The sequence below is a fragment of the Camelus bactrianus genome, chromosome 3 (genome assembly GCF_048773025.1).
Source record: "Camelus bactrianus isolate YW-2024 breed Bactrian camel chromosome 3, ASM4877302v1, whole genome shotgun sequence".
In the NCBI taxonomy this organism is placed as follows: Eukaryota; Metazoa; Chordata; class Mammalia; order Artiodactyla; family Camelidae; genus Camelus; species Camelus bactrianus.
Genome location: NC_133541.1, coordinates 11874822 through 11902747, shown reverse-complemented (window position 1 = coordinate 11902747; position 27926 = coordinate 11874822). Strand labels below are relative to the sequence as shown.

Genomic DNA, 27926 nt, shown 5'->3' with positions numbered 1-27926 from the left:
AATTCTGTCCAACTAAGGACAACTCAAAACTAAATAATTAATTAAGTAAGTAAATAAATAAATAGATGCAGTGTAACCTGTTTGTTTCCAGGCTGAATTCCGAGTGCAACCTACAGTTCAGTTGGAAGTTTTCTTCCAGATCCTTCTTTTTGGCATAACATGATTTCACTGCTCAACAAGTGTGTCATTAGCCCTGAGGTCACATGGCTGGGTGGGAGCTTCCAGGGAGAAGGGCCAGCCTGACTTCAGCTGCAGACAATGGGATCTGCTCAAGGTTATAGCACAAGGGCAGCCGAAGCCTTTAGGACTCACTGGCTTTTAAAAGGTTAAAGTCATTTCTTTTGCTCACATTAACTCAGGTACTGGTATCCTGCTTTACCCTCACTTCCAAGCAGGGGGAAAATTTCTAATAAATAGGTCCCTATCACTAACCTCGTACAGGATTCTAATGAGAAATTTAAGAAGCTACAAAGAGAGTTGAGAAAAGTAATGCATCTGCTAATGTAAAAACAAAACAAAAGAAAAATTTGTTTCGATTCTAACCACCTCTCCTCCCACCTCCTTCACCTCAAACTCCTTTCTGCATACCTACGAAAGTAGGGTTTTTTTATTCTGGTTAAAAAAAATTTATTAAATCAAATAATTCAGATATATTGATGGGAAAACAAATTTTGACATAAAGATGGATTTAATATGGATTGACTCATCTCCCACTTGGGATTCTTATGCACATTCATTGATAAAAAGATGCAAATTCCCAAGGTAAGGAGGACAGAAGTGCCAGAGAAAGGGCACTGGTGGGGGGAGCGAGCTGGGAAGGGAATCACTGCTGGAGACCCCATGAACTTGACGGGGTATCAGTGCCCACATGGTGGCATCTCCCCCTTGATTCACTCTGAGCTCAGTAAGCGGACGCCAGCACAGGCTCTGAAGTGCTCCAGCAGGTCTGCGACCCTCACAAAAGTGCAGGAAGCTCCAACTGCAGGACTGTCAGACCCATCATCTCACCTGAGGACACTGGCTGCCATGCCAGGGGCTGAGATGACAGGCAGCAACCAGCCCGTGCTGGAGCTGCACGGCCATGAACCACAGGGCCTCTTCCCGCTTCCTGCGAGGTCCCCAAGAAATAACGGGGGAGGGGGTAGGGAGAGGGCAGGGCCAGCCCTCCCGCACCTGTACTTCCTCAGACTCGCTCGGCTGTACCCAATAGGAGCAGGGTGAGACCCAGAGCTGTAAGCCTTGTAGACTGGGCAATCTGTTTCCTATTCCCAACCACCTAACGTCCCTGACAGAGAAACAAGTCAGTATCTACTAGGAAGCCCGGAGAACACTTTGCCCCAGTTAGCATATAGATGCAAAGTGAAGTACAGAAATGCAAACAGAAAGCAGTAAGGACACTTAAATGAAGGTGTGTGGTACTCACTCACCAGCCCACACCTGCAGGACCTTCCCAGGACTCAGCACCGAGACCTCAGTCCACCTGTTGCCCCGGTGCTCAGGACCCGCTCAAGGTTGCAGACAACTTCCTCCCAAGGGAGAAGCAGACACGAGGTGGGGAGGGACGCTCAGGAGGCTGGAGCAAAAGCTATACTCCCCCCACCCCTTCCACTAGCATTAAATTCAGGGATATCACCTGACAGCGATGAAGCCACAACTCAAAACAAAACTTCCCTGTCGAGGGATAACGTGTTCAGTGAGGAGCCCGCTGAAACCCGGGTGCTGGGTTTGCACCTCCCAGCACGGAGACGACGGCGGGCCCCAGTCTTTCTGCACCTCTGACTCCTCATCTGAGAAATGGGATCCCAATGACGCCACCTCACAGGACTAACAGCACCGAGAAGCCTAACTACTGTTACCACTGACATCTGAGGACGCAGCTTTTCTTAGATGTACACATTTGCTAAGTGCTTTTAAATAAATGGATCTGGCGATACTTTGCCCATTTACCTGCAATTACTGCAGAATTCTATAAGGAGATGCATCTCTACTCAAAAATGAAAAAGAATAAGATGGAGACATGCAGTTATTGTCAAAAAGCCACACAAAAAAATTGCTTTTAAAAATCAACAATTAACCTTGGCCATTTCCTTCTCCCGGGACTGACTATAAATAATTTAAGGAACTATAAGGCAATTCAAAAATCAGAACACTCTTCTACCTAAGAGTTTGCGGCTTACCTCGACCCCTTGGTCCCACTCCCCACTCCCGGGGGCACCCCACCTTCACCTGAGCGTTCTCGGGGTCCTGCTCAGCCTGTCCTGTCTGAGGAAAGGGGCAAATCAGAGCACAATTAGAAATGAAAACAGATAAGCCAAAAGAAGAGATCACCTCCCCTCACTAAGATGGTGACAACCAACACTTTAATCACCAAAAGAAGTCCTCCCTTTCTGACTTCTTTCCACTTCACACCCCTCTACTGTCAGAAGCCCGTCCACTGGAGTAAGAATCCCTTGTCTCTCGCTTGGAGGAGAGATTGTCTCTCGCAGGGAGGGGAGGGATTGCCGTCCATCGCTCACCAGTGACACCACACCTGGGGGCGATGCCAGGAGGCACTGGCTTGGTGCCACAGGTAAGAGGGCACCTGGCTCCCACGCCCGTGCCCTCCACCTGCGCCGTCCGGCCAGCCAGAAGTCTGCAATGAACAGCAGGAGGAGGCTCTCTACCCCTGCGGGGCCATCGGGCCCAGGCCTGAGGCCACCCTCCCTCCTTCCTCCCATCTTCCACCTTCCATCTCTTTCTTTAATACACCATCATCTCTCATTGTAATAGATGATTAAAAAGAAACATGATTTTCCCACTCTGCCTAGGCACGTGGTAAGTAAGCACTGCAATGAACAGCTAACAGAGCATGCAAATGGTGCAGCCCCTCCTGCCTACACTGTCCAAGGCTTGCCACGCACTCAGCCCACTCTGGTAAAGGCAAACTCGCTCGAAAATAAGTTTCTAAAGTGATGAAAAACCACACTAAGTTTTCCTTCTACGTTCCTTGCAAAAATAATTATGCCCAGATGGTTCTGTGGAAGCTCACAGCATGACATCAGTCAACTCTGCAGTGGTACCTGAAAACCTCAAAACAGGAGGAGGGGTGGGTACTATTATAGGAAATAACTTCTAAGAACCCTGATGGCTTTAAACATTCAATTATTCACTGCATGGTAAAACAAAAAGGCTTTCAAAATCAACTTTCCTAATTCTTTCAGCTACTAAAATGAGAGCCCAGGCAAAAATGGGCCTCAGACTTAGAAGAGAATGCCTGGCTGGTCTGTATGACGGATGTGTATGTATTACACGTATATGTTTGAAATCACCAACCTGTTTAGGAACCAGGACTCTGCCAGCACCTTAGAAGCCTTCTCTACATCATGGCCTGATGGTACCCACCTCCTGGCTCCAGACATACCACTATGCTGGCTTCCAGGATAACCATTCCCTTGCTTTTCTTTACAGGTTTGCCATCTATGAATCTGCTGCTACATGACATACTGCTTCTTTGCTTGTCTTTGAGCTTCATAAGAATGTAATCCCGCTGCAGCATTCTCTCGCGACGCGTCTGTGTGAGTGGTTACTCTACACTGATGTGCACGCTGAGCTCTACTGAATGCTCTACTCTGTGACTATTCCATGAACTTACTTATGCAGTCTGGTTAAGGGACATTTACTCTGTCTCCCAGAGTAAACACTTTTTGCTATTATAAATGCTGCCACCACGAACAGCCTTATCTACTTATCCCAGAAAACACTTCCAGAGCATCTCCAAGCTGAGACACAGGCTAGGGGAGAAACTGCTGGGTCAGTTTATGCGCCTCTTCAAGTTTACTAGGTGATGCCAAATTGTTTTCCCAAATGGCTGGACTCCACACCCTCTCTAAAGCTTGTCTGTCAGATGAGCCTGGGTATTTGTCTAAAGATGCAACCATTTGGTACCTTTTACCAAAATGACTTGAACAAGGAAATGAAAACAAGCACATTATTGGACAAGAGATTAGTTTGAAATTAATTTTAGGTCCTATGCTCTCTGGGCTAATAGAACAGTAAACTAGATGTTCACATTTTGTCCTGAGAGTTTGAGACTGAAAGAACAGGATACCCCAGATGTTTCCCTTTCTATTTCTATCTCAACTGAATTCCCCGAACAGTTCCTCCTATTTAAGACTCCTTGAGAGTAACTGCCAAAAAGGAACTGCCGTGGAGACCTGCACAGAAACTCCGTCTCTAACCACCAAACGGCCTGTGTTCCAAAACTTGGCCAGCTAGTCCACCGTTACTGGATTTTAGGAATGGATTTTCCACACAGAAATAATGCTGTAGGTTGGTCTTAGGGTGTCAGGGATCCCCATATAATAATCCATCTGTGCTACTGGTGTGGGCTGGAGCAGAAATGGGGAGGGGGGCCAAGGCAGAGGCACAAAGGGGCCCTCGCCTTCCTGTCCCCCCACCAGCAGGGTCCTCCTTCCCCAGGCTCCTCTTGTGGGCATCTTGCTGGACTGCACAACCCAGAGAAACCTACCAGACTCCTAACACAGTGAGCAGTTCTCAAAGGTTTGCTCTCAAGACCTCTACACACTTAAAAGTCACTGAGGAACCCAAAGAGCCTTGGATTTTGTGGGCTCTTGCAGTCATCCAGTCTATCCACATAGTGTCTAGATTCCTAACAAGGATACTTCTGCTAAACACTAAGCCTGAGAAAGTGCTAAAAATTAATTTATTTAAAAGTAATAATAATAAATCTATTAGATGTTAAAATAAGTAAGACTTTCTATTAAGAATATCTGTATTTACAAAGAAGATCAGAAAAGGGCTGGCATCATTTTGCACGTTGGAGACGGGCTTTAACATCTGGCCTCGTAGGACACACCTGGATTCTCAAACCTGCTTCCACCTTTCACCTGCTGCAAGCTGCATGCCACGCAGCCACCGGGAAACATCACGAGACACTCAGGAAAGAATCAGAGTGAGAAAAAACTCAGGCTGTATTTGCCTATTGTGAAAACAGCTTTAACTCATAGATTCCCTGCAAAGTTCTCAGAGAGCCCATGGGATCCTGGAACCACACTTTGAGAACTGTTACTAAAGCAGTGTTCTTCCAGGGCTTTTGCTCAAGAATTCCATCACCAAAGAATTTTCCTACATGCCTCCAATTGTAAGTTATAAATATATTATTGTACCGGTCTATTACACATCCCCAAATAGATATTTGAAAATAATAAGCTATAAATAAGCATCTTTTAAAAGCTTTTGATATTTCCTTCCCACACTCGGGAGATTCCAGTGCACACACACCCTTTGGCAAACGCAGAGCTCCTGGCCTCCCTGGAATCAGCACTTACTTTTCTTCAGCAAAGTTCCTCTTAACTCCCACTGGACAGACAGCGATGTGACAGGGTAATCTGCATCAGTAAGTAAGAATCATGCTGCTGTAGAGGGTGTTTCCTTCAGCAAATAAACTGCCACTCATGGTTTCGGGGCCAGGCTCCCTAGACAGTGGCTGCATGTACGGCCGAACACTGAGTCTGGGAGCCCCAAATGTGAAGGCCAGTCTTGCGAGGAGTCTGCCCAGGGGCCGGCCTCACTCCACGGCATCTCCCCATGGACTTGGCAGAAGCCAGAAGGATGCACACCTGCCCAGGAGGCAGAACCTTGTCCCACTGCTCACCTGACAGAACTGCAGGAACCAGGCCTTCTGGTTTACAAATAAATAATATAAGAACTTCCTATACTGGGTTCATACACAGGCAGGCCAGTCAAATGGGAGAACGTCAGATCTGGAAAGGTCAGTTTTAAAGGAACTTTCAAGGATGGCTTTATTGTTTCCTGGGCTCTTCTGTCATCTTTTGTCCCTTCTACAGGAGATGAGAGCAGAGGGTGCCCCTTGGAACAGGCCCCACAACAGGAACACACGTTGAGTCCCTCAGTGATGCAGGCGAGGCCACCTGAGGAGCCGAGGTCAGCCCCGCAGAGCACGCCTGCCACTCTGGCGTCCTGTGGGAGGACAGTGACATGCCTGGCTCTCAGCAGGCGCAAAACAACACATATGTCCCCGTCAAGGAGGGGAGGTGGGCCTGAGGGCGGGCAGAGCGGAGAGAAGGCCAGGCTCCGGGTCAGGCAGGCGGGGAGATGGTGAAAAAGGACTGGCTGTAAAATGATCGTGAACAAAGAGCCATCGGAGCAGACAGGATGGGAGAGCTGGCCCTGACACACAGGAAACGTCTCCAAAGAGCCTCGCACAGAAGACACCTAATTTTTAATGAGATGAAATCTTGAACAAGACACCAAGTTACCGTAACTGAGAAATCAGTAAGCAAGTGGCCTTTTCCTGTTGTAAACAAGCACAAACAAAGCCAAACTGGTTATTTTTACTTCAATGTCTTATGTTGCAGGATCTGGTTAAGGCTAAAGACGTAACTGCTTGGGAAGAACATCCTTGAAAGGTTGGCTCCTTCAGAATCACGTGCTGATTAGACTTGACTGTCATCTCCCAGGTTGGTCACCCCCATAAGCAAAACCACACCCCAGGTGAATGGACAGTGGTGAGGGGCTGCCGGCCACCAGGCCACATGAACCACCGCAGCTGCTCCCCCGACCCCTCCCCTTCAAGTCCTCGACCTCGGCTCACCCCTTCACTGGCAGCCACCTCTTATTTCATCAAGAAAAGCAAGCTGGTAAGATACAAGCTCGCTTTTCTTTCCTTCCACCTCCAAATGCCTCTACTGCAAACATTCCTCCCTTCTGATTTTACTGAAACAGACACAGCTTTTTCTCGAATAATCTCTCCCTGATCCCAGGCCTTCTGTCGGCACCTGCTTTGTCCATTAACTCGGCTACCTCCACCTCTGCTTCCCTCTGCAGATGGATTCCAGGCCCCAGCCGTCCCCTGCAAGGACAGTCTCCACCTCCTGGGGACACGGTGAGGATTCAATGACATGACACACATAAAGCACCAAAACCTGCCCGGCAATGGTGCTCTGTAAACATGAGGTCAATAAATATAAAGACATAACAGCCCGGCTCTCTGCTCCCCTGTCCTGAGCCTGCACCAGAGGAAGAGAGCCAGGCCTTTCTGACGGGCTGTCCCAGCCTGTGGCAGGGAGCACGGTGGCCATGCGAGGGGATGTGTGTGTGACAGGCAGGCAGGTAAGCTCTCCTCTACATCTCCCATCTACTCAGGCTCCAAGTTCTCTCAATAAGACAGTTTTAGAATCTGGGATTAAGACGCTCTGTTACCTTATATGCAGCCTATAAATGCTGATTTAAAATAGTGCTGATACAGTGTAACAGTGAGGTCCCTAGAGGCATGGGGCCCCCAGATCAAGGAAATCTTGTAATTCCCTATTTCAGGCCATAGTACCTAACCACCAAAATCACATCACCCACAAAGCCAGGTCCAGGGGAGCAGAGCTGTCTTGGTGTCATGAAAGCCCAGTGGCCAAGGGCTCACAGACCCAGGGACTCTTAAAAACTGGCCAGAGAATCACCAGGGTGGTGTGAGGAGAAAGAATGCTCCCAACCTAATCTTTCCTTCAGAGAAAGAAAGAACCAGGGATGAAATGCAAGGTGCTCCCCAGCCTGTCTCTGTCTTCTGGGCAGCAAAGCACCCCCTCTTCCCCAGCTGCAGTTTCCACCTCTGTAATCCGTGTGTTTCAGAAGCTACTGGCAGAACCTAACGAGTAAATGCAGGAAAAGCATTTAACCCAAAGCTGAACAAACAAGGGTGCAGTCCATGGCAGCGGTCACTGCCCTAAATCAACAGGATGGAGTGACAACCACGGAGGAAGGACAACCAAAGGCAGCACGCGTGGTAGGAGTCATTCAGTTGGAAAGGATGCGCTTCCATGTTCATGCAGCTGCACGCAGCGCGGTCTGTCTGCTCACCCCACCAGGGCACCCAGGCACAGGTGAGCCGCGGTCAGCACTCACCAGAAAGCTTGAAGGGGGAGCCTGAGCCATGGGTATTTCACCCCTCTAATAAACAGGCAAGTGGTTGCTAGTGGCAACAGTGTCCTCTCCCGCAATTTTAAATGTGCACACACAACCCACACGGCTCTCTACAACATGCTACTCTGGTCATTTTTCTGCAAGAAAAGCCACCCACACTACCCAGGAGCACGAAGGCACACATGTGGATACACAGGTGAAGAAGGCCAGCCTGGGCAAGGAGAAGGAATGCAATTCGATTCCAAATGCACAGTCGTTCCAGGCAGCGAGCGCAGAGGTGTCCGCGTGAAGACAGTGACTACGGCATGCGGGCCACGTGGCCGGCAGTGAAAAGATTACATCATCCCCTTTGTGCAGAGCCGGGCTGCGGGAGAAGCAACTGCTCGCTAGTTTAAGCAGTGCACAGAGCTGTGTGAGAGGCGGCAGCTTCTGTTGGTGAAAATCCCCTTCTCTTTTCTTTGTGTCAAAAATAAAACATGCCCCCAAGATGATAAAATCGAGCAGCTTACATTCGCCAACAAATTCATATTCATCATTTCCCTGTGCCTTCTCGAGCACAATTGTTCTTAACAGGGTAATTCCTAAAACTGGAAAGGGAAGGAAAATAAGGTGTTTTCATGAACTAGGTAAGAAATCGGCAGAACATCTGTTCTTATTCCAGACCTGCCTCAGCGCTCTATCCCGGGCAGGTGGCGTACTGACTGATGTACACATGGTCTCCACGTTCAGTCCACTGGAGGATGGAGCTGCACCGGGTGTCATAGAGCCGAGCCCGGGCACGTCCTCCAACCAGCCCCCCGGCAGGTCATCACGGGTTCAGCGCTGCTCTGCACATTTTAAGATGATTCTATTAAACAAGCAGGCCAGGAGTCGGCTGAGAATGACGTTATTACCGAGCACTCTGCTCACCAAACGTGCACCGTGAGCAAACAAGCCTGCCCTTTATGGCTGCCTTGACTAAAGCTCACTCCCCAGCCCTGGAGACAAAGTATTTGTGCCGAGGGGTCTGTCCACCTGCTTGAACTCAACACATGCAATTAAACTCGCACAACAGGACAAATGAAGCCTGAGCCATAGGACACACTCTCCATCGGTAATTCCCTCCTCCAACGTCCTGCAAGTGCAGCTGTTTTTCAAGCCAAAGTCATGAGAAGGTTGCCCGTCTCACACCTCCCTTTGCAAATCAGCCTTAGCCTGGAGTGATGGGCAGCTGCAAAAGGGTAACACCTCTCACCCAGCACCTAGGATGGCTCTAGTGCTCAGAAATCAAATTTTCAACCTCTCCAATTCCAACCTGCCTTACCAACAAGGCTCCCTCGTACATTTCCACCACTTCAATGGAGAAGCCACGTGGCTGCCTCTATGAAACAACATATAGGTCAACTACCCGCAGCCAGCCTGCCCTCTGTGGACCTCGAGGTTAGCAGGTCCAGGACTCCCTGACTATTCCTGACCTGTGAGCGCTCAGGGTAGAACCACGTCTCGCTCACCTGTGTTGAGTGTAGTGTCTGTGCCAGGGGCTTGGCAGATCTTTTTTTCAGGGGGCTCAGAATAATAGGAGAGATCATTGCCTTTGGGCAGTCAGTCAGGCTTGGAATCAAACCCCAGAAGTATCATGTGCGAGTTAATAAACTCTTAGAGCACCAGGGTTTTCATCTATCAAATGGGGACAAGAATGTCTTAGGTGTAGACTTGCTCTCAGGATTAAGGACAAGTGAGCACAGCACTGAGCACCCACAGTGTGAAGACAGTGTCAGCTCTGATGATGCGCATCTGAAAAGACCAGTTCCTGACCATGAAGGAGCCATCCTCTTGTCTGTACAGGACAGGCAGATGCCCATGCTGGGCAGTACTAATGGGGGGCCCACCCTGGGGGAGGGGGGCAGAGGCACAGGCATGAGCTGCCCTCTGCTCAGGCAGGACCCGGGGCTCCTCCCCTACAGCATAGCATCGGGAGCAAAGACACTGCCTGGGGCCCAGGCTGCAACATTTCCATGTATTTTCAATCTATTCATTAATATAAAATTAACCATCAAAGTAATGAACAGTTCAAATCAATGTATTTTACTTTCCTAAGCTACTCAATGTCATTTTGAAGCGGCAGTCAATAGTATGCAAATGAATTCAACACAGTTCAACAGCAGCTGTTTTAATAAAAGGGAATGACACAGAATTTCAGTTACCTAAAGCCTAAGATTGGACATTCTATCTCTTTCTAATTAAAAAAAAAGTGGGAAGGCAATAACATAAGTTATAACATAAGAGCATGATTCCTTCAACAGCTCCTTTTATCATTTTAACTTGGTGTATTACCAATTTCTAACCCCATGATTTCCTAATATATCATGAAGTGTAAGATGCATCTAAATTTCCTATACTCAAAAGCTAAAACCAAGCAGAGCTAAAGGCCAGCAAATAGCTCGTCTTTTTTATTGAGATATCTAAGTCCACAGATTCTAACTTGTGAACTTTGCTGTCCAAATGGTGTGCTCTCTCAATACAGACTGTAAAGTCATGAGACAAAGTCAAGGTACATTTTAATGTACACAATGGAAATTTACATTACAAATCTAAATGGTGTATGTGTATGTGTGCATGTGCGTCCTGTAAGAAAACGACCACAAAATTCAGTGCATTTTCCAAAACAAGTTTCAAGTGATTAAGAATTTCTACAATGTAATTTCAATTTCTGAGTTAAATTATAAGAATGAATTTCTTAAGACTTATTTTTTACTGTAACAGAATACAAGAATTAACAAAACTGTTCATGTAAAGCTGTGTATCAACTGCAACTGTAAATGAATTACACATTAAATTTTTCCGTAACTCAGACCGATCTTCCCTATAATTCTGCGGTTTTCACCCATTCCTCAAAACAAGGGATTACGGCAGCAAAGTCCAGATCCCCAAATGTGACAGTACCAGGACATCCCCATTACCCTGAACCTGGCTCAGGCCTGAAGCCAGGGCAGATGGGGGAAGTGCCCAGGCATTCCAACGCCAGGCCCCAGGCGCATCTCTGCGGGGTTTCCTGGCGCCAGCCCCTGCCCAGCAGGCTGAGGTGGTGGGAGGAGAGAGGGCAGCAAACTCTGCAGCCCACACCTTCCAGTCTGGGCAGACACACATCCTGCTGGTGAGGGCAGAGGGACCATGGAGAGGTCCTGAGAGCAGCCGGGCCAGGCTAGTGGGGCAGGGGCAGTAGGGAGCAGGGTGCACCTCCAGGGGAGACTCTGGAGGGGAGCTGTAAAAGGCCACCTGGAATGTGCCTCACCAGAATTTAGGAACATTCTGGGAGGTGGGGGGAGGGGATGTCTCTGAAGAACCAACAGACAGCTGCAGAGACGGGATCAGGGAGAATAAAATAATGGCAGTATTAACAGCCAAGAGATGTTACCCTTCCTGCCCACGTACCCACCACCTCCCTGTCCCAGGTCCCCAGCCCCATGCAGAGGGGAGTGAGCAGGGTGAGTGGAGGTGGGACTGGAGAGAGGAGAGCTGAAGAATAAACAATATGCTTGCTCTGTAGAAATGGCTGAACCAGGGAAGATGTGGGTTTGGAGTTGGAAGAAAAAGTGACATTTTTGGATTGGGCTGGGCTGGGCTGGGCTGGGCTGGGCCCTTAATACCTAGAGCACCTCGGTTCTAATACCCTGCAGAGAACTGACAGCTTTGGGCCTACCTGTGAAGCTACCAGGAGGTGGATACAGGTGGAACAAAGCTGGCCCCATCCCCCTTTTATCCTTCCCACATCCCAACAGCTCAGGAAAGTGGAGATGAGACTTTATGGATGGACTTGCTGTTTTAAAACACTGACAAAGATATTAAGTTCCACGAGCATGGTACTCCTCAGCCCTGGGTGTTATTAAACCTGAGAATTCCCACCTACTTTAATGTCTAATAAATCAAGTTTTAAATTTAAGAGAAAGGAGATACCGAAACTTTAGTAATGTTGATCCTGAACTTAAGTTACATTTTATTTTTCTACTTAAAAAGGCATTCTGTTTACTTTGAACTTTCACCTTGTGAATTAAATTGAGTCAAAGGATACAATAAAACAGTGTTTATAACTCCTTATCAGATAAAATAAATGGTTTAAGGTGAGAGGGCAAGTAAAATTTACAAGGGGTTTAAATAAATCAAGGGGCTGGATGATGAGTGTTTCTCTCATTATATTATTACCTAAGAGTTACATTCCAGAACAATCAGGCAGTACTTAACATACACTCTGTGCTTAGGTAGCTTCAATCTTTTCCTATTTAGAAGCAGATGCCAAGTATACTCAACACTCAAAAGAGCTGATTCCAGAGCCTGCATCATTTAACTAGAATGGGAATCATTTGGCAAATCGGGCTTTCAGAGGTTGAACCCCTGGGTGGCAGTGGTGTCAACAGGCTAGCAACTACCCAAATCCTGGAGCACAAGGCAACCCCCCTCACACCCTTTACCCACTTGCTCTTCTCAATAGCCTCTGTGTGCACAGGCAGAGACAGCCTTACAAACCACTGTGGGGACAGGAACGGTCTGCTGCAAAGGCTACTGATGGACATAGGGAAGCTCTTCCATGCCTCAGCATCGCCCATTCATCCCAGCAGAACTGTCCCCAGCTTGGGCCGACATACACCATCACTACATGGTGACAAGCACAGCTCTTAAGAAAACATGATTTTTGTTAGCAGCTGCCTTAAAAAAAAAAAAAAAGAAAGAAATCTAAGCCCTTCTCTTCTTAATTCAAAAGTAAAGGAGGAGGTGGAGGAACTGGAGGCACTCCCCGAATCAGAAGCTTCGTTGTTGCAGAAAAAGACTGCACCATTTGAAAACTGTGCACACACCCTGATCCTAGCACACACATTCAGAAAGAATGTTCTAGCTGAAATAAGAAGCGTCAGTGAAAGAAGGGCTCAGGTTTCTGGGGTTGTCCAATGTAGAAATTATGCCAGCATTTTCAACAGATGCAAATAAGCTTTCACAAAAACCAAATTCAATACCATGGACAAGTGGATCTACCACAGGATGGCGAGTGGCTGTTACAAGCTAAGAATGGTGAAACAGTCACACAGGAGTAATGTTAGAGACACTCTATCACAACAAATGCTACCTTGTCACTGACCCAAAAGATTCACTAGCTTTTTCAAACTTTATGTCAGTAATATTTCAGTGTCTGCTGCAGGGAATTTTGTACACTTAGCGTTTAAATACTCAGCTTCCAGCTGACTCTCATGCAAGCCCCAAACGGCATTCACCCTGCACTCCAGCTTTGGTGACTGCGATGTCCCTACCAGAGCGGGGCCCATTCCTGATGGACCCACCAGAATGCACGAGGACTGCTACTTCTGAAGCTGATGACAAGGAGTGGAGCACGGAATTCCTGGCCACTGACCAGGGTCCTGCTTCTTGCCAAGTGGGCTTCAGTGAGGGGCAAACACGGTTGGTCCCACTGGCCCATCAGAGCTTCAAATCTGTATTAATGATCACTGTTTATTTTCTCTAATATTCTTAATACAATAGTTCAATGATATTACAGGTTAGGTTGATTTGTAGGGGCTGGCCTGAGAGCCGAGCCACCAGTATCAATCCTATAGGAAAACTCATTCTAGAAAGTAAATAACCAATTCAGAAAAGTTGGCCATAAGTTGCTTGTAAGTATTCTACATGTACTGTGAAAATGCTACCTACATCTCTGAGAGCCTTAGAAGAAGGACGCAGACACAGCTGAACCACAGACCTGAAATCCTATGCACTTCTATACCGAATGCTTAAATTAAAAATCACAACCTCAGAATGCACTCCCGAAGCTGGCAACTTCAAATGCAAAATAATCGTCTTTTTTGAAAAATAGGTTATATTTTTTAGTGTATTAGGATCTACCTACATGAAAGAAACATCAAGTCCTGGGTTAAAGTGTTCTATTCAAAGACCTCAAAACTTTTTCCTTGATGTTTTATTTTCCTTATTTTAACTAATGGGCCCAAAGCATGAAATGGTAAATGAGCTCCCCTCCGTCGGGCAGTGACCGAGCAGTGCAGCCAGCCAGGCCCCGGGCAGGATCTGAGTCACTTCCCCTCACCAGGAGCCCTCCGCCGCCCGGCCCTGCTGCACACGGCGGCGGTGCCGGCGTACCAGCTAGTCTGTGGAACAGCAGGTGGAAAGCTCAAACAAGGCCTTTGCTATTTTTTTTTATCCTTTATTTGATGAATGAGGAGGCTCTAGGCTACTGGCATGCCTATACCAAAAACTAATCATACAAAACAAAAACTAGTGAAAAATGCACACAATTAAGGGGAAAAAAACCTGCCAAGTACACAAAAGTCAATAAGGCCTTTTAATGCACCTAATTATTTTCACGGCATATGTTTTCCTTACAAATGTATGAGAAAAGCAAATGCTGGGGAGGAAAAACTAGCTTGGCTTACAGCCTCCTGCTGAATAATTTTTTTCAAACCTAGATACTCTGTTCATTCTAAGACACTGTTTTTTCATTATCATCTCTATGTGAAGTGCAATATCTTCCAAAAAATCATTTTCTCAATCAAAAGACCCTCATAATAAAAGTGGCGTAGGTATGTGAAAACTTTTTAAAATCAAGGACTACGAACAAAGAAAAACCAACCAAGGACTCTGGAAGCTAAGAGTAACTTAAGGAGGGTGTGGGAAAAGTTTACTAGCATTAAGGAATAGGGCCTTGAATCAAAATCAAACTTAAAAAAAATTCTTTCTATGGTATGGACTGAAGGTGGAGGAAAGAAGGTAAATGTGGATGGAGAGGAAAGGGAGGGTGATGTCAGAGGCGGGGACAGATGTGCAAACACCCAAAACACTACCGGAAAAGAGAGAAGCCAGAAAGGAGCCGCAAGGGAGGGGTGAGAAGGCCCGGAAGTCTCCGCTGCACACCTGCCGAGCTGGCTCTGGCACTAGGGGAGGGAAGACAGTGTCCATCCCACACCTGGGGACTCTCATCGCTGTGCGCTCTGTCCTGAAAGTCTCCTCAGCTGGAACTTACTGACCAGGTGTGTGATTCATGGTCCCCCTACAATTCACCTTTCCAAGTAGAGAGGGAGTCCACAGAGGTGGGGACTGTATCTCCCGTTTCTAGTTAATTCTCCAACAACGTGGGAAATTAAGGGTTGGCTGCCTGAACAATCAAAGAGGGGATTAAAAGGCCCCACATTACTATGCATTCCTCCTAATATTCACTTGTTAGAGAGTATGGAGATAGAAGCAGACGGTCCTCCATGACTGGCAGACAACACTTTATTTTCTTCTTGTGAGGATTCCCCAAAGAAAAAATCTTACCAATGGTCATCATATTTTTAATCATAAAAATTGACCAGACTTCAGATTTCCATAGGATCGGTCTTCTATGTGTTCTCTGCTAAGGACATATTCTATGTAAGATACACGGGTTGAGAAAAGGTAATGATTTAGTGTATCTCTGTTGCATACATAGATATGTATATTCATATTGTAAGGTCATATTAATGTAGCGGAGGAAAGAACTTTTCATCAGTCAGCTGAAAACATCAAGCAGAACAGCTGCACGTGGTTAAGAACACAGAAGTAAGACCATACCACTTGGATTCCAAGCCTGGCTTTGCCACACAAGAGCTGTGTGGCCTTGAATAAGTCACCTAACTTCTCTGTACCTCAGTTTCCACATCTGTGAAACAGTATGTCCATCCTGTGGCACAGCACTGTGGGTTAGAGTTAATACAAGTTAAGAGTGCAGACCAGTGCCTGGCATTTGCTAAGTACCGTAAGTGACTGAGGTTAGTGGTTGTCATTATTATTTTATTAAGAATGCTGTCAGAGTAATATAATTTATTTCAATTTTAGTAAAAATTAAAGCACTCAAATTTATTGCACTGTTACAAAAAGATTCCAAGCTTTCATGGAATATAATTTGTCCTTCATGTGGCATCAAGAGACTCCACTACTAATACAACTAGCACATCCTACCTAATGTGTTAAAGCAGAAGCAAAGACAATTACAGTGTGTCTGAGCCCAGAGAAGAAACAAGAACCTAAAATGATCAAATTCACGTTTTAGTTGTTACTGCTTTGTCTTCTTCAAATTGTGCTATTTAAAGTGATGAAATACAAATGCAAATAATGCTAAAAAAAATCAGTTTTAGAATCTGAAAGTTCTCTAAGTCCAACATTATAAAAATCAGTCTATACATAACTCAAGTTTCAAATAAATAAAAGGTTCTAAAAACTTTTTTAAAACACACAGTCTAAAGTCCGGAGTAACAGCTGACTCTCTCCACTCCCTCCAGCCTGCTCCCATGGTACCCGCTAAAGGCCATCCTAAAACAGTGCTGGTTTTACTACGGACAGATTTTATGATCGTACCAAAGATTAGTAAAAGATCACAAAATCTTCTGCCTACTCCATAATTTCTATTTGGTTTCCCTAAATCAGTATCATTTAATTCTCTTATTATAAGGAAATTTATGATGCTCAAGAGATAATTACACATTAACTGTGAATTCAAATATAGATGAGACAGGCCCAAAACAAAGCCTGTTGTAAGTTAATATGAAAGAAAGGTCTTTGGAAAAGACTCCTCTTTGAACAAGGCCCTCAAACTGCTTTAGTGGTCTTCACCAAAAATAAGCTCAGTAGGGAAAGAAAAAAAAAAAAGCCTCAATTTAACACTGATAAATAACAAAAAAAGAGAATTAAAATAACATTTTTGCTCCTTTCAATGTACTGAAATGCATCACTATTTCCCTAAAAAACTATCACCAGTACTTAACCAGTCACACTCTAGGAACCCAAGAACAACTCTTACAAACTTCTGTTTCACAGTTCATGAGAAAATAATATAAACTTCAAACTTACATCATATTGTATCTAAAATGGGTTTTGCCAACAGCTTTAATGAAGAAATGCCATCGAGGCTGTACTAAGAGGGGGAAAAAATGAAAGAAAGAAAGTGGGGAGAAAAATCCAAGTTTAATATCCTCTCAAATTCAAACCAATTACTAGACTTACAGAATTTTATCAGATGTTGATAACTGGGGTCTTGTTTTCTACCACATAGAACTTGATGCCTTTGGTGAAACACAGGTAGTCTCTCCCCTCCCCATGCCCTTCCCCCTTGTCTAAAAGTCTGCGGAGGAACCACCTCCTCTCCTACCCACCCCTCCCCAAAGAACGCAGGCAGCCAGTCTCCGCGTGTGTGGAAGGGGACAAGGCGCACACACCCACTGCTTACAGCTGAAAGGGTTTTTGGAGAATGTCTGGCTGCTTAACAGATGCTTGGCTTGGATTTCCTCCCAAATATGTTTTTAATGCTGATAATGCTTAAATGCAACTGTTCACAGCAAGGGAAGAGTGAGGGGAATGAAAATCTGCTGTTATGTAAAAAAGGGGAGGGGGACAGTCTCAGGATGACAGCTTAGCTAAACTTTTACAATGATTTTCACATACATAAATACATCAGTTCCTAATCTTCCAGCCACCAAGAACCCTTCTGTCTTCGTTTATCCCCACTGTGAAGCTCCTGATTTGAAACTATCTCCCTACTGAACTGCATTTAGTAGATAAAAGCTAACCCCGTTTTCAGAAATCACTTCTTTGCTAGAATAAATCAACATAACCACATCACATTCATAAAAGCAAATAAACTTCATGCTGCATTTAGTTTCTAAAGCCTTATTCCAGAAACCTGTATGATTCCTATTAACTTTTATTATTACTATCTGAAAACTGATTACTCACAGACTAAGGACAAAATTCTGAAAAACAGCAAAATTTATGTTTCAAAGGAAGGAAAGCCTGGCAAAGAGTTTAGGAAGGAACAGCTAGAGAGACAGGAAAACCTAGGGGACATTCTAGATGGACAGCTGGGGTAGTCTCAAAAAATTTATAAACTATATGTGAATTTACTTCAAAATCGGGAAACTATTCCTTCTGCTCTTATCACTGTCTCCGCCTTGCCATCCTTCTATTAAGTCTGGAGTCAAAACTTCATGAAGCCTTTCCTAGGGAGGGGAGGGGGCAATGCAGACAGAGAGATGCTCTCTCTTTAGACCCCATACAGTTCTCCATCCATCCTCTGATGTTTGTTGAACTGAAATTCCTACTTCCATTGTGAATTTCACAGTTATATATGTTTCTGTATCTTCCTCTCCACGGAGCACGAGGCAGACAATGGTGGAAAGAATGTGGGATTTTTGAGTTGGCTCAACCCAATCGGAACTCTGTTCCGCAGCTGGGTGGCCTTGGGCCTCAGAGTCCCCATCTGTGAAATGGGTGGCACCTGACGGGGTCAGGGAGGGTTAAATAGGGAGATCAATTCCCAGTCAAGCGCCTGGTGAAGACAAGTCAGGGGCCAGGGAGGGGAGTGGGGGGATGAATTCTACTTCTTCACGTTGCTATGCTGATGCACTTCTTTTCAACTAAGAGACCAAGGCTCCAGACTTTGAGACGCATGAAAGCTGCCGCTGCAGACTGAATCACTGCACCTAATTCTTATCCTGCACATTTCAACCAAGTATAGGAGGAGGAATACCAGCTTTATCTGGAAGCTCACACAAGCACTGAGAAAGGCTGGGGGGCAGGGGGAGTGGGGGATAGGAGGTCTGTACAGCTAATCAGAAAAGAAAATTACAAAATAATTCTTACTTTCCATCAAAAACATATAAGCACAATTTGTTAGAATGCCATTTATATATTCTGGAGTTATTCTGGCAGTTTAATATTTGAATTTTCAGTATTTTTTTTACTTTATTGACTACACAAAACACCCTAGGCATTCTGCTCCACATCTCAAGTCTATGGCCAACAATTTCAGATTATGTGTACCCTCCTCTTCTGTCCTATACGAAAATAAAATGAACAACAAAAACAACATTATCATTACATTTGGCATCGCCACTCACTGAACAGATACCATCAGCTGGCACTTCTCCTTAGCCTAAGAAGTGCCCGTTTTTCTACCTATTTTCCCTGAGAAAACAGAGGTTTACAAGGGATTAATTAACTCAAGGTTAAACCAGAGACTTGAAACCAGGGACTTCTCAGCTCCAGGCAACACCATTCAAGACCAGGCAGAAAGCATTGCAGTTGTGCCCCCAGGCTCTTCACAAAGCTGCATTGCAAGACTTTAGCTTAAGGATCACTTACTGAATTATTTATGTGAATGGAAGAAAGAGCATAAAAAGTTACATTTTAAAAAGGATGTACACTGAATTCTCTTTTTATTACAGTCCTGGATTATATGCACATGGAGATTTTCAACCAGAGCAAGAGACAGTGCGCCCATCAAGCCCCTGCCTCCTTGGCCGCGCCTGCACAGGCTGCAAGTGAGTCCATGTGAGGTGACAGAGCGATGCAGAGTTTACTCATTACTGCACCACAAGAGAGGGAAAGACCCTGTCACTGATCCTCTAAGTGTTTTAAATTAATGAACCAATTAAGGGTTAAAATCGGCTTCAAAGAAAACACCGAAATATTTTTCTTCACCACACTTAATTACCTTCTTACTCACAGAAAGCCCTTCCCAGAGTGCAGGTAGTCCGTTCACCTCCAACACCTGCTGCAGCCCCTCGGAAAACAAAATCGCTGAGCATTCTCCTAATTTAATTCCTGTTAAAATCTCTGATATGCCCAGTATTTCAAGAAATCTGACCCAAACTCCACTTTCTCACATGTAAATTCCACTCTACAGCTCTGATTTTGTCTGAAAACTATAATCACTTTAAGTCACAGAAAATAAAAAGGAGAACATACATAGCTCTTCCTGCACGTTTAATTGATAATAGGCAGGCAGGACAGGGGCAGTGGCTAGAATAAAACAAAACAAAATAAAATAAAATAAAATAAAATAAAATAAAATAAAATAAAATAAAATAAAATAAAATAAAATAAAATAAAATAAAATAAAATAAAATAAAATAAAATAAAAGTAAAATAAAATAAAATAAAATAACTACCCAAAGTAATGCTTTTAAGGTAATTTTGCCCAACCAGTAATAATAGCGTTGATGCTGAGAAAGAAGAGAAACAGTTGAGTCGTGAATTCTACTTCAAATTGTAGCTAATTCTAAATTAAAACCAGGCCGGCAGGTCTGGGCTCAGCTTGTAGCCCACTTCCCTTTTCAAGTCCTGACCAATATTATTGGCCAGCTCATTATCTATCAATCCCCTCCGTCTACTGGGACGGAGACGAAGTCGCTAAGCTGGGGCCAGTCAGGCATTTTAAGCACCAAGCTGGTCAGTGAGCTCAGTGACTGCTCATATCTCATCTTCCACTGTCATGTTCACTTCCATCTGTGTCCAGGCTACAACTGTTGACTTCCACTCAACAACTGCTGGAAACAGCAGGTGTGCGCACCACGTGTGCACACACAACTCCAGCATGCCTGGTCAGGCTGTCTGCACAAATTCTCTGCTGTTCAACGCATCATGCAAGCCATGTCCTCTCAGCCTCACCTCACACCACACCTACAGCAGCACTACGTACCACTATACCCTCCCTGTCCTTCTTAGTCACTACATCAGCCACCACATGGGGACCAAAGGGAAAGAACACTGGGATGCTATCAGAGGGAAAACTGTAACGCCGAGCAGGCAGGCAGGGGGGCTCAGTGGCTTACACAGGTGCACCACGTTACTGCACTGCAATCGGAGGAAGGCTGGAAACATCCCTCTGTATACGTTTCTCAAGTTATGAAACAAGCTGTTTCACAGGCAAATCCACAGAGAAAATAGTGCAGCAGCTGCCTAGGACTGCAGGGGGTATAGCTCAAATGGTAGAGTGCATGCTTAGTATGCATGAGGTCCTGGGTTCGATTCCCAGTACCTCTGCCCCCCCCCCAAAAAAAAAGACTGGAAGGGGTGGGAAGACTGAAGGGTTGAAGGTTAGGGGTGTGGGGTTTCTTTCTGGCAATGAAGGTGTTCTAAAGTTGACCAACTGTAATGATGGTCATGCAACTTTGAATACACTAAAAAGTCACTGAATCATCCACTTTAAATAGGTGATTTTTATGCTATGTTAGTTATATCCTAATAAAGTTGGCCAAAATTAAAGAAAGAAAGAGAGTGGAAAGAAAGAAAGAAAGAAAGAAAAAGAAAGAAAGAAAGAAAGAAAGAAAGAAAGAAAGAAAGAAAGAAAGAAAGAAAGAAAGAAAGAAAGAAAGAAAGAAAGAAAGAAAGAAAGAAAGAAAGAAAGAAAGAAAAGGAAAGAAAGGAAGAAAAGGAAAGAAAGGAAGAAAAGGAAAAAAAGACTGGAAATGTTACAAAGACATTGTTCAAAAAATACTACTCTGTAACTGATTATTAAGAACACATTTGGAATGGAGGAGAGATTACTTTGAATAGATATAGTATGACTATTTCTGCTCTCCTAAAGGCACACAAAGTTTGGGTATATAGAGTAGTAACTAAAATAGTATATTTACTACCTTGGCCAAATATTCCTCTGGAGAAGTAAGTGCGTATATTCAAGCTAACTATTCCTGAACCCAACAGTTCTTTTAGATGCACTGAACAGAAAGGTGGCTACTTAACGTCTTCATTACCTTGGCTTTGGCAAATGGTTCACTATAAGACGAAGGCCTGAAGAATAAACACATACATTTTATAATTAAGATAAACTTCTTTTTCATAAAATGTTCTCTGTCCTTGTATAAAAGATGAAAACATTTTAAGACTCTGAACACATTTAAAGAAAGTACCTTTAATCACCATTACATTTTTATTTTCCGGGGACCTTTCAGGCTCTGGAAAAAACCTTTATTAAAACTGCCTCCAAAAATATGAAAATGTATGTGTGTATATGCATGACTGGGACATTGTGCCGAACACCAGAAATTGACACATTGTAACTGACTGCACTTCAATTTTTTAAAAAAATGTTAAAATAAATAATATTTTTTAAAAATTGCCTCATCAAAGGCCAAAACATCATAATTCCATATTTAGATGTATGCTCAGAGAAATCAACAGCTGAATAAAATTAGCTTGGTTCCTACCATAAATAAATTATTTGTTAAACAGGTTATCTACCTAACAGAACTGGATCAGTCCATTGAATCGACAGCTGCAAGTTTTAAGTTTTCTCAAAAATGTTTACTTTCAGCAGTGAAACCACCAAAACGCTTACATTCCCTACCCAAAAGCTTTTGACAACTTTCCATGAACTCATTCCACAAATACATGCTCAGATTAGAATGGATATACATCATTGTTAAAATTTTATTCATGGTTTTCACATTTTGGCTTTGGAAAAATATATACATATATATATTTCCTTTTTCTAGAAGATTTCCAGTTTGCTTAAATGAAACTACCTTTGGACCTGGCAGAATGATCACTGGCCAACATTCCATCCTTAAATCACTGAAACAATTACATTTTATATAGGGTTTTACAGTTTTCAAAGCATTTATTACCAAACCTAATGACTAAACCCTGCCTGTAAGATAAATACATTTATGGTCTACACTTTAGAAACCAGGGACTCGAGGGTCAAAGATGAGATACCACCACTTACTGGAGACAGTGCAGCCAAATCAAACCCAGGTCTTCCTGCTGCATTTTTTTTTAAAATAAGATTGGGTCTGTTTTATTTATAGAATCTGTTAGTTCGTGTGAATGAATTAGACTGTATTATAAGATGCTTAAAACACACTTTTAAAGGATCAACAAATTATCTGAAAAGAAATGTTTTACAAGTAGCAAAATATACTTCCTAGGTTTTCCTTATATTCTGAATACGCTATGTGAGAATGGATAATATTTTGTCTTGGTTTTGCTTTGTTTTTCAGAGATACCATTTTCCCCTTAAGTTTCCTAAAAAAAAATTCTTAAAGCCTTATTAATATTTCATTTAGATCAAAATTTCCACGTTATTGGAATATAATTTAGGGCAAAAGTACATTTTCTTTTATCGTTTTTATAAACTATCATTTTAACAAAAAAATTATGCATTTTAACCTAAAACAAACTAGTATTTTCTCATCAATATTCTGCATTATAGATATTCCTTAAAAATAATTTAGCTTTACACATGAGATCATTTTTTATAATAGCCATTTCAGAGTTTTTTTTACAAATAAAGCACTTTTAAATGCCCCACACCTCTGTTAAATGACCTGCTGTGACAACTTACACATTCCTCTTCGCAGACTGACGTATCTGCTTCCATCAAATAGGCTAAACACACTTTGCACTGCAACCTGCAAGCATTACAATGCTTCCCCTTATTTGCAGACACAGTGTTATAGTTAGAACAGGAATAATTTTCACTATTTATTTCACTCCCTACACTACCCCAAATGTGATTTTTCAACATTGATTCTCTAACTACCAATCTCAGTGTATTTCCCCCATCTCAGTGTGGCGTAAACATTGCCCCTAAAAGATACTGAGATTACAGACTGGTTCAGGGGAGCTGTCCACCCCTGACAAGCATCACCAGCAGTCTCACAACATGGGGTTAAATACGCCAAGGCAGCTGCCACCCCGCCCACAGCTCAGCCAGAGAAGAGGCACTTCCTCCATCCACTGGCCTGGCCACCAGCTTCTAAGGTTGCAACCACCAGGTGCCCCTAGCCACTGCCTAGCTCGTCCAAATGTTAACACTGAATTGTACATTTTTTATCCTGTCACCTATTCTACCTCTGAAACAACCAGTATTTCTCTATGGACTTAGTCCATGGCTTGGTGCCGTCCTCTGTACAGGAACCTCATCACCATTTTCAATGACAAAGAGTAAATCTTTCAGGTGTATCTGATAGAGAAGGGAAAAAATTAACCAAGTTCTTATAAAGAGATAGAATAAATTACACCTGATTTCTACTACACTCAAAGATACGAGAAGGAAGGAAAAGTATTTACTGAAGGATAGGGGGAAGGCAGTTATCTGCTTCCTCAAAGAACTTAATAACCTGTCATTTCAGGATGGTGAAGTCTTACATCTTGAACAGAATCAGACCTCAGCCCCAGCCAAGTCCCAGTCTTTCTGATGAATCTTATCTCCCCTACCCCATCCATATGTGAATCCCTCCCTGCACGAGCCCTGCACTTCCCACCCTAGACCAGGCTCTGATCTGTCCCATCCAATCCCACTAGACCCTAGAACCAGCTTAGTTACTTCCTCTTCCTGCAAAGCCTGCCCCAGCTCCCCAGCAGCCCAGCTGCCAGGACAGTAGGTCCTCGCATCAGCTGATTTTGTGACACAGAAAAATATATTAGAAACACCATGTTTTCAAAATTTCTTCATCCTTTTTAAAGTTCCAATTTTGTGAATTTTTGCAGTATACAGTACATATTAAGTAAACAAAAATGCGTATGTTGAAAACATATCCTTTTTTTAATGATTTAGTGTGCAATGTTTTAAATTCTGTTGCCCATGACGTGAAGGCTGCGCACACCTCTCTCTCTCGCTTTCTGCTCTGTGTGTGTTGCATGGAACATGGTGGACGAAAGTATGAACATCCCTTCACTCATTTAGAAACCATCTCCCGTACACCCACCATGTGCCACGTGCCATGCTAGGCAAGGATGACACACGGCTCCTGCCCTCACTGAGCTAAGAGTCCAGGAGAGTAGGCACCCATCACCCAACTAATACCATAAATGCAACAGGTAGAAAGCTGGGGATTACAGGAAGTCAAGGGGACATCCTGCAGGCTGGGGAGTGGGGTGGAGGAAGAAGCTGATGTGGAGGTTAGGAAATGCCTATCTGCTCACATCTAAGATGAAACTTAAATGGTGGTTAGAACTTAACCAAGGGGTTGGGGTGCAGGGAGGGCATGTTCACTGCAGCCAGAGGAAGGGAGGCCAGGGCCAGTGGGTATGTCTGCCTCATCCAAGAACCTAAGACAAGCCCAGTACAACAGGAATATGTTATCAAGAAGGGTAATGGCAAAAACACAGACTTGGCCCCTAGCAGCCTGTGACCTTCATAAGCACTTGGCATCTCTCATCTTTGATGTCAGCACTATAACACAAGGCCCACCTTGGCAGGATCATAGTGAGGATTAGATAACTTTTGTAGCTCTTATCTCGGGGGCTGGGGGCTGCTGCCGCCACTGCTGTTAGAATGAAGTCCTTATGTTTTCAACTAAACCTTTATGCCAGAAGGCCTGAATCTTTGAATGATCTTGCACATGTAAGTTCTTAAAAAATATTTGCTTCCTCCATCCCCAAAATGATCTATGGTAATATGAGTAAATAGAGAATTAAATTCAGTCATGGGTTTAAGCCAAAAAAGACTCTTCAAAGGAACACAAGTCCTCAGGATGAGAAAGGACCCCTATTGTGAGTCTGCAATAAAACATACCACTTCCTCTAACTCTGCCATAACTTGTAAAAGCTTTAAATTACTACGCAGCAGACATTTCATACTTACATACTTCATGTTCTACTTGTATTATTAAATTAAACTCATAATGGTAGAGAGTGGAGCTGGTGACTGGCTCTGTACCTCTGTGGCAGAGAGGCTCCCGGAAAGAGGTCTGCTCAGGAGAGCGCGACCAGCCCAAGAAAGGATGTCAGCAGCTGACTTTCAACTTAACCCCAAGGAAAGGTTTTCTCCCCTTCACTGACAGCCTGGAGGGTCCAAGAAAAAAACACGTCCACCTTCTGGCTTGAGACAATTAAGTAGTGATTATGACTCATTACTGCTCAACTGTGAAACCCATAAAAATCAACCGATAATAGCCAAAGTTGGTTCACCAAATATAACCCTAACTTGTTTCAGACACAACAGCAGTAACCGCTCTCCCTTCCAACACACACTTTCACACTCAGACTCACAGAGCACCAAAGGGTCTGGCCCGCAGAGGGAAGTGGATGGGGGAGGGCCCCCGCTGAAAAATGGACCTGTTCGTCAGTACTGAGCATCACAGGGTCACATCGCAGAGTGAGACGTTGCTGAAGCAAAGTACCTTTCTAAACCTTTAGATGGTTAAAATACCAAACGATAGGGAACATGGGAGACGGGGCTTTGTTTCTGCCTCCTCTGTAACATCTACCACTAAACGCAGGGAGCAGGCGTTGGCAAGTAACTCACAAGCTGTATCTTTCAAGTTCAGTCCTCCAGCAACCTCCTGTGACGGGCAAGGGAGCCCCCCGGAGCATCGTGACAGGCAGGAGCCTGCACTCCGCCGCTTTCTCTCCAGCCCCAAATCTAAAATCAATAGGGAAGTGAGTGATATTGGGAAAAGTGCGTTGCAAATGTCGGTGCTTTGATTACTATTGGTAATAAAGTGTTTTCAACATACCTTGCAAATGATAAGACTAGCTGGTATGTTAGAACATCAAGACAAGGAAGTTTACCCTAGAGAATGACAGAAAAGAGAAAGGACTAGGGAGAATGGGGCAAAACTGGGGGCGGAAGGGAAAGGCAGAGAAGGAGCACATGATAAGGGGGAGAAGAGGCTTGAGGAAGCTGAGGCAGAGGGTTAACTGCTCCCTCCGCAGCCCACCTGCACCCGAGCACAGCACAGCACAGCACCCATCCTGACACCCACCCCTGTGACGAACGTGCTCCCCGATCCTCACCTCCACACTCCTTCATTCATCTACATTTGGGAATCTGTGCGGGCGTTTGTAGCTGTCACAAGGATGGGGGGGCGGGGCGGGAGGAGACACTACTAGCATTTAGAGGATGAAAGCCAGGAATGCTGGACACCACTGCATGTGACAGCCCCTGCCAACACGCACACACACACACCTGCACACACACACCTGTCACTAAGCATCTTGCCTGACTTTCCAGTGTCTTGCCAGATATTCAAGGAAGTGAAAATCCTGGGTTTACAACCTAACTCTATTTCATGCAGAAACAATTTTGGGGGTACAGTTTTCTATACACTACATTTTTCTGGAGAACAACCTGTAAATGGGGGAAATCTCTATTTTGGTTTGGAAATGTACCAAGAGCTGCTCACCTGAGAAATTATGTCACCAGCAGCAACGTGACTCAAGGTCTCGGAGTCACCAGCACAACACATGAGGCACAAGTGGCCTCCGTGGACCTCTCGTTCATGGAGATTCTATACATGGGTGCAAACAGGTGGAAACATAGTCACATATTCTAGAGCAGGGCTACCACAATGTGATCTGAAGACCAGTGGCAAGTCCACAAGTTCATTAGAACCTTCCTGCATTTAAACAGAGTTTGTTCAGTGGACTGTTTTTCCACAGCAAGACTCAATGAAGGAAGCTGCTAGAGGATTTACAGACACATGCTGTCCCCTCAGACCAGCACTTCCATTACCACTGTTCTAGTGTATAGTTATTATCTGGGCATCCATACTTAAATGAATGTTTACAAGTTGCATTTATTTCATGTCTTTTTTGTTACTTAAAGCATTGTTTTGATTTTTAAATTACACATTAATTACATTTCAGAATCGTACAGGAAGCATTTCACAGTATGTTATAAACAGGGAAGGTGGGTCTGCAGGAGTTAGGAACCACTCACTGCTGTAAAGAAAGAGTCACCTAGATCCAGCCTTGAACACTGTCTTCCTAAAGGTACAGGGAAACCCCTTAAAGTGGGGCATGATTACCTGGACTGGTCCAGGGTGGTGAAAATTACATCACGGCACATCTAAAGGAAACTCCTGGGACAGGTTCTAGAGGCTGTCCGCTCCACCTCTCCTCCCAAGTCTTAAGACAACATTGCAGGAAGGGACCAGCAAACAGGAACCCAGGGGACAAGTCCGTTCTCCCCAAATACTGATTCTCAGCTGCAACTGTGGTCTGAGTAGCGGGGACAGAGACCAATGGGTCCACAAAGCCTAGAATACTCACTATCTGGCATTCACAAAAAAAGTACCCACTCTTGTTCTAGATCAAACATACACTTCTATGTTTTATTTTTATCTTAAATCTATTTTAAGTATATAAAGTCTATGTATCATAATTGATATTATAAATTTAGACATCATAGGCGACGTCTCAGGTAAGCAAGATGGTTTGAACTTCCTTATTAAATACATCTTAACTTTAGTCCCTTTGATTTCATAAGTATA

The 27926-nt window shown here is 44.2% G+C and overlaps 1 protein-coding gene and 1 non-coding gene across 5 annotated transcripts in view; one reads left to right on the top strand and one right to left on the bottom strand.

Annotated features, from left to right (window-relative positions):
* TRIO (trio Rho guanine nucleotide exchange factor) overlaps window positions 1–27926 on the bottom strand; it is a 332063-nt gene that overhangs the window by 230565 nt on the left and 73572 nt on the right. The window lies entirely within an intron of this gene.
* Window positions 20673–20745, top strand: TRNAT-AGU (transfer RNA threonine (anticodon AGU)). The gene has a single exon. It is a non-coding gene; the product is annotated as a tRNA-Thr (tRNA).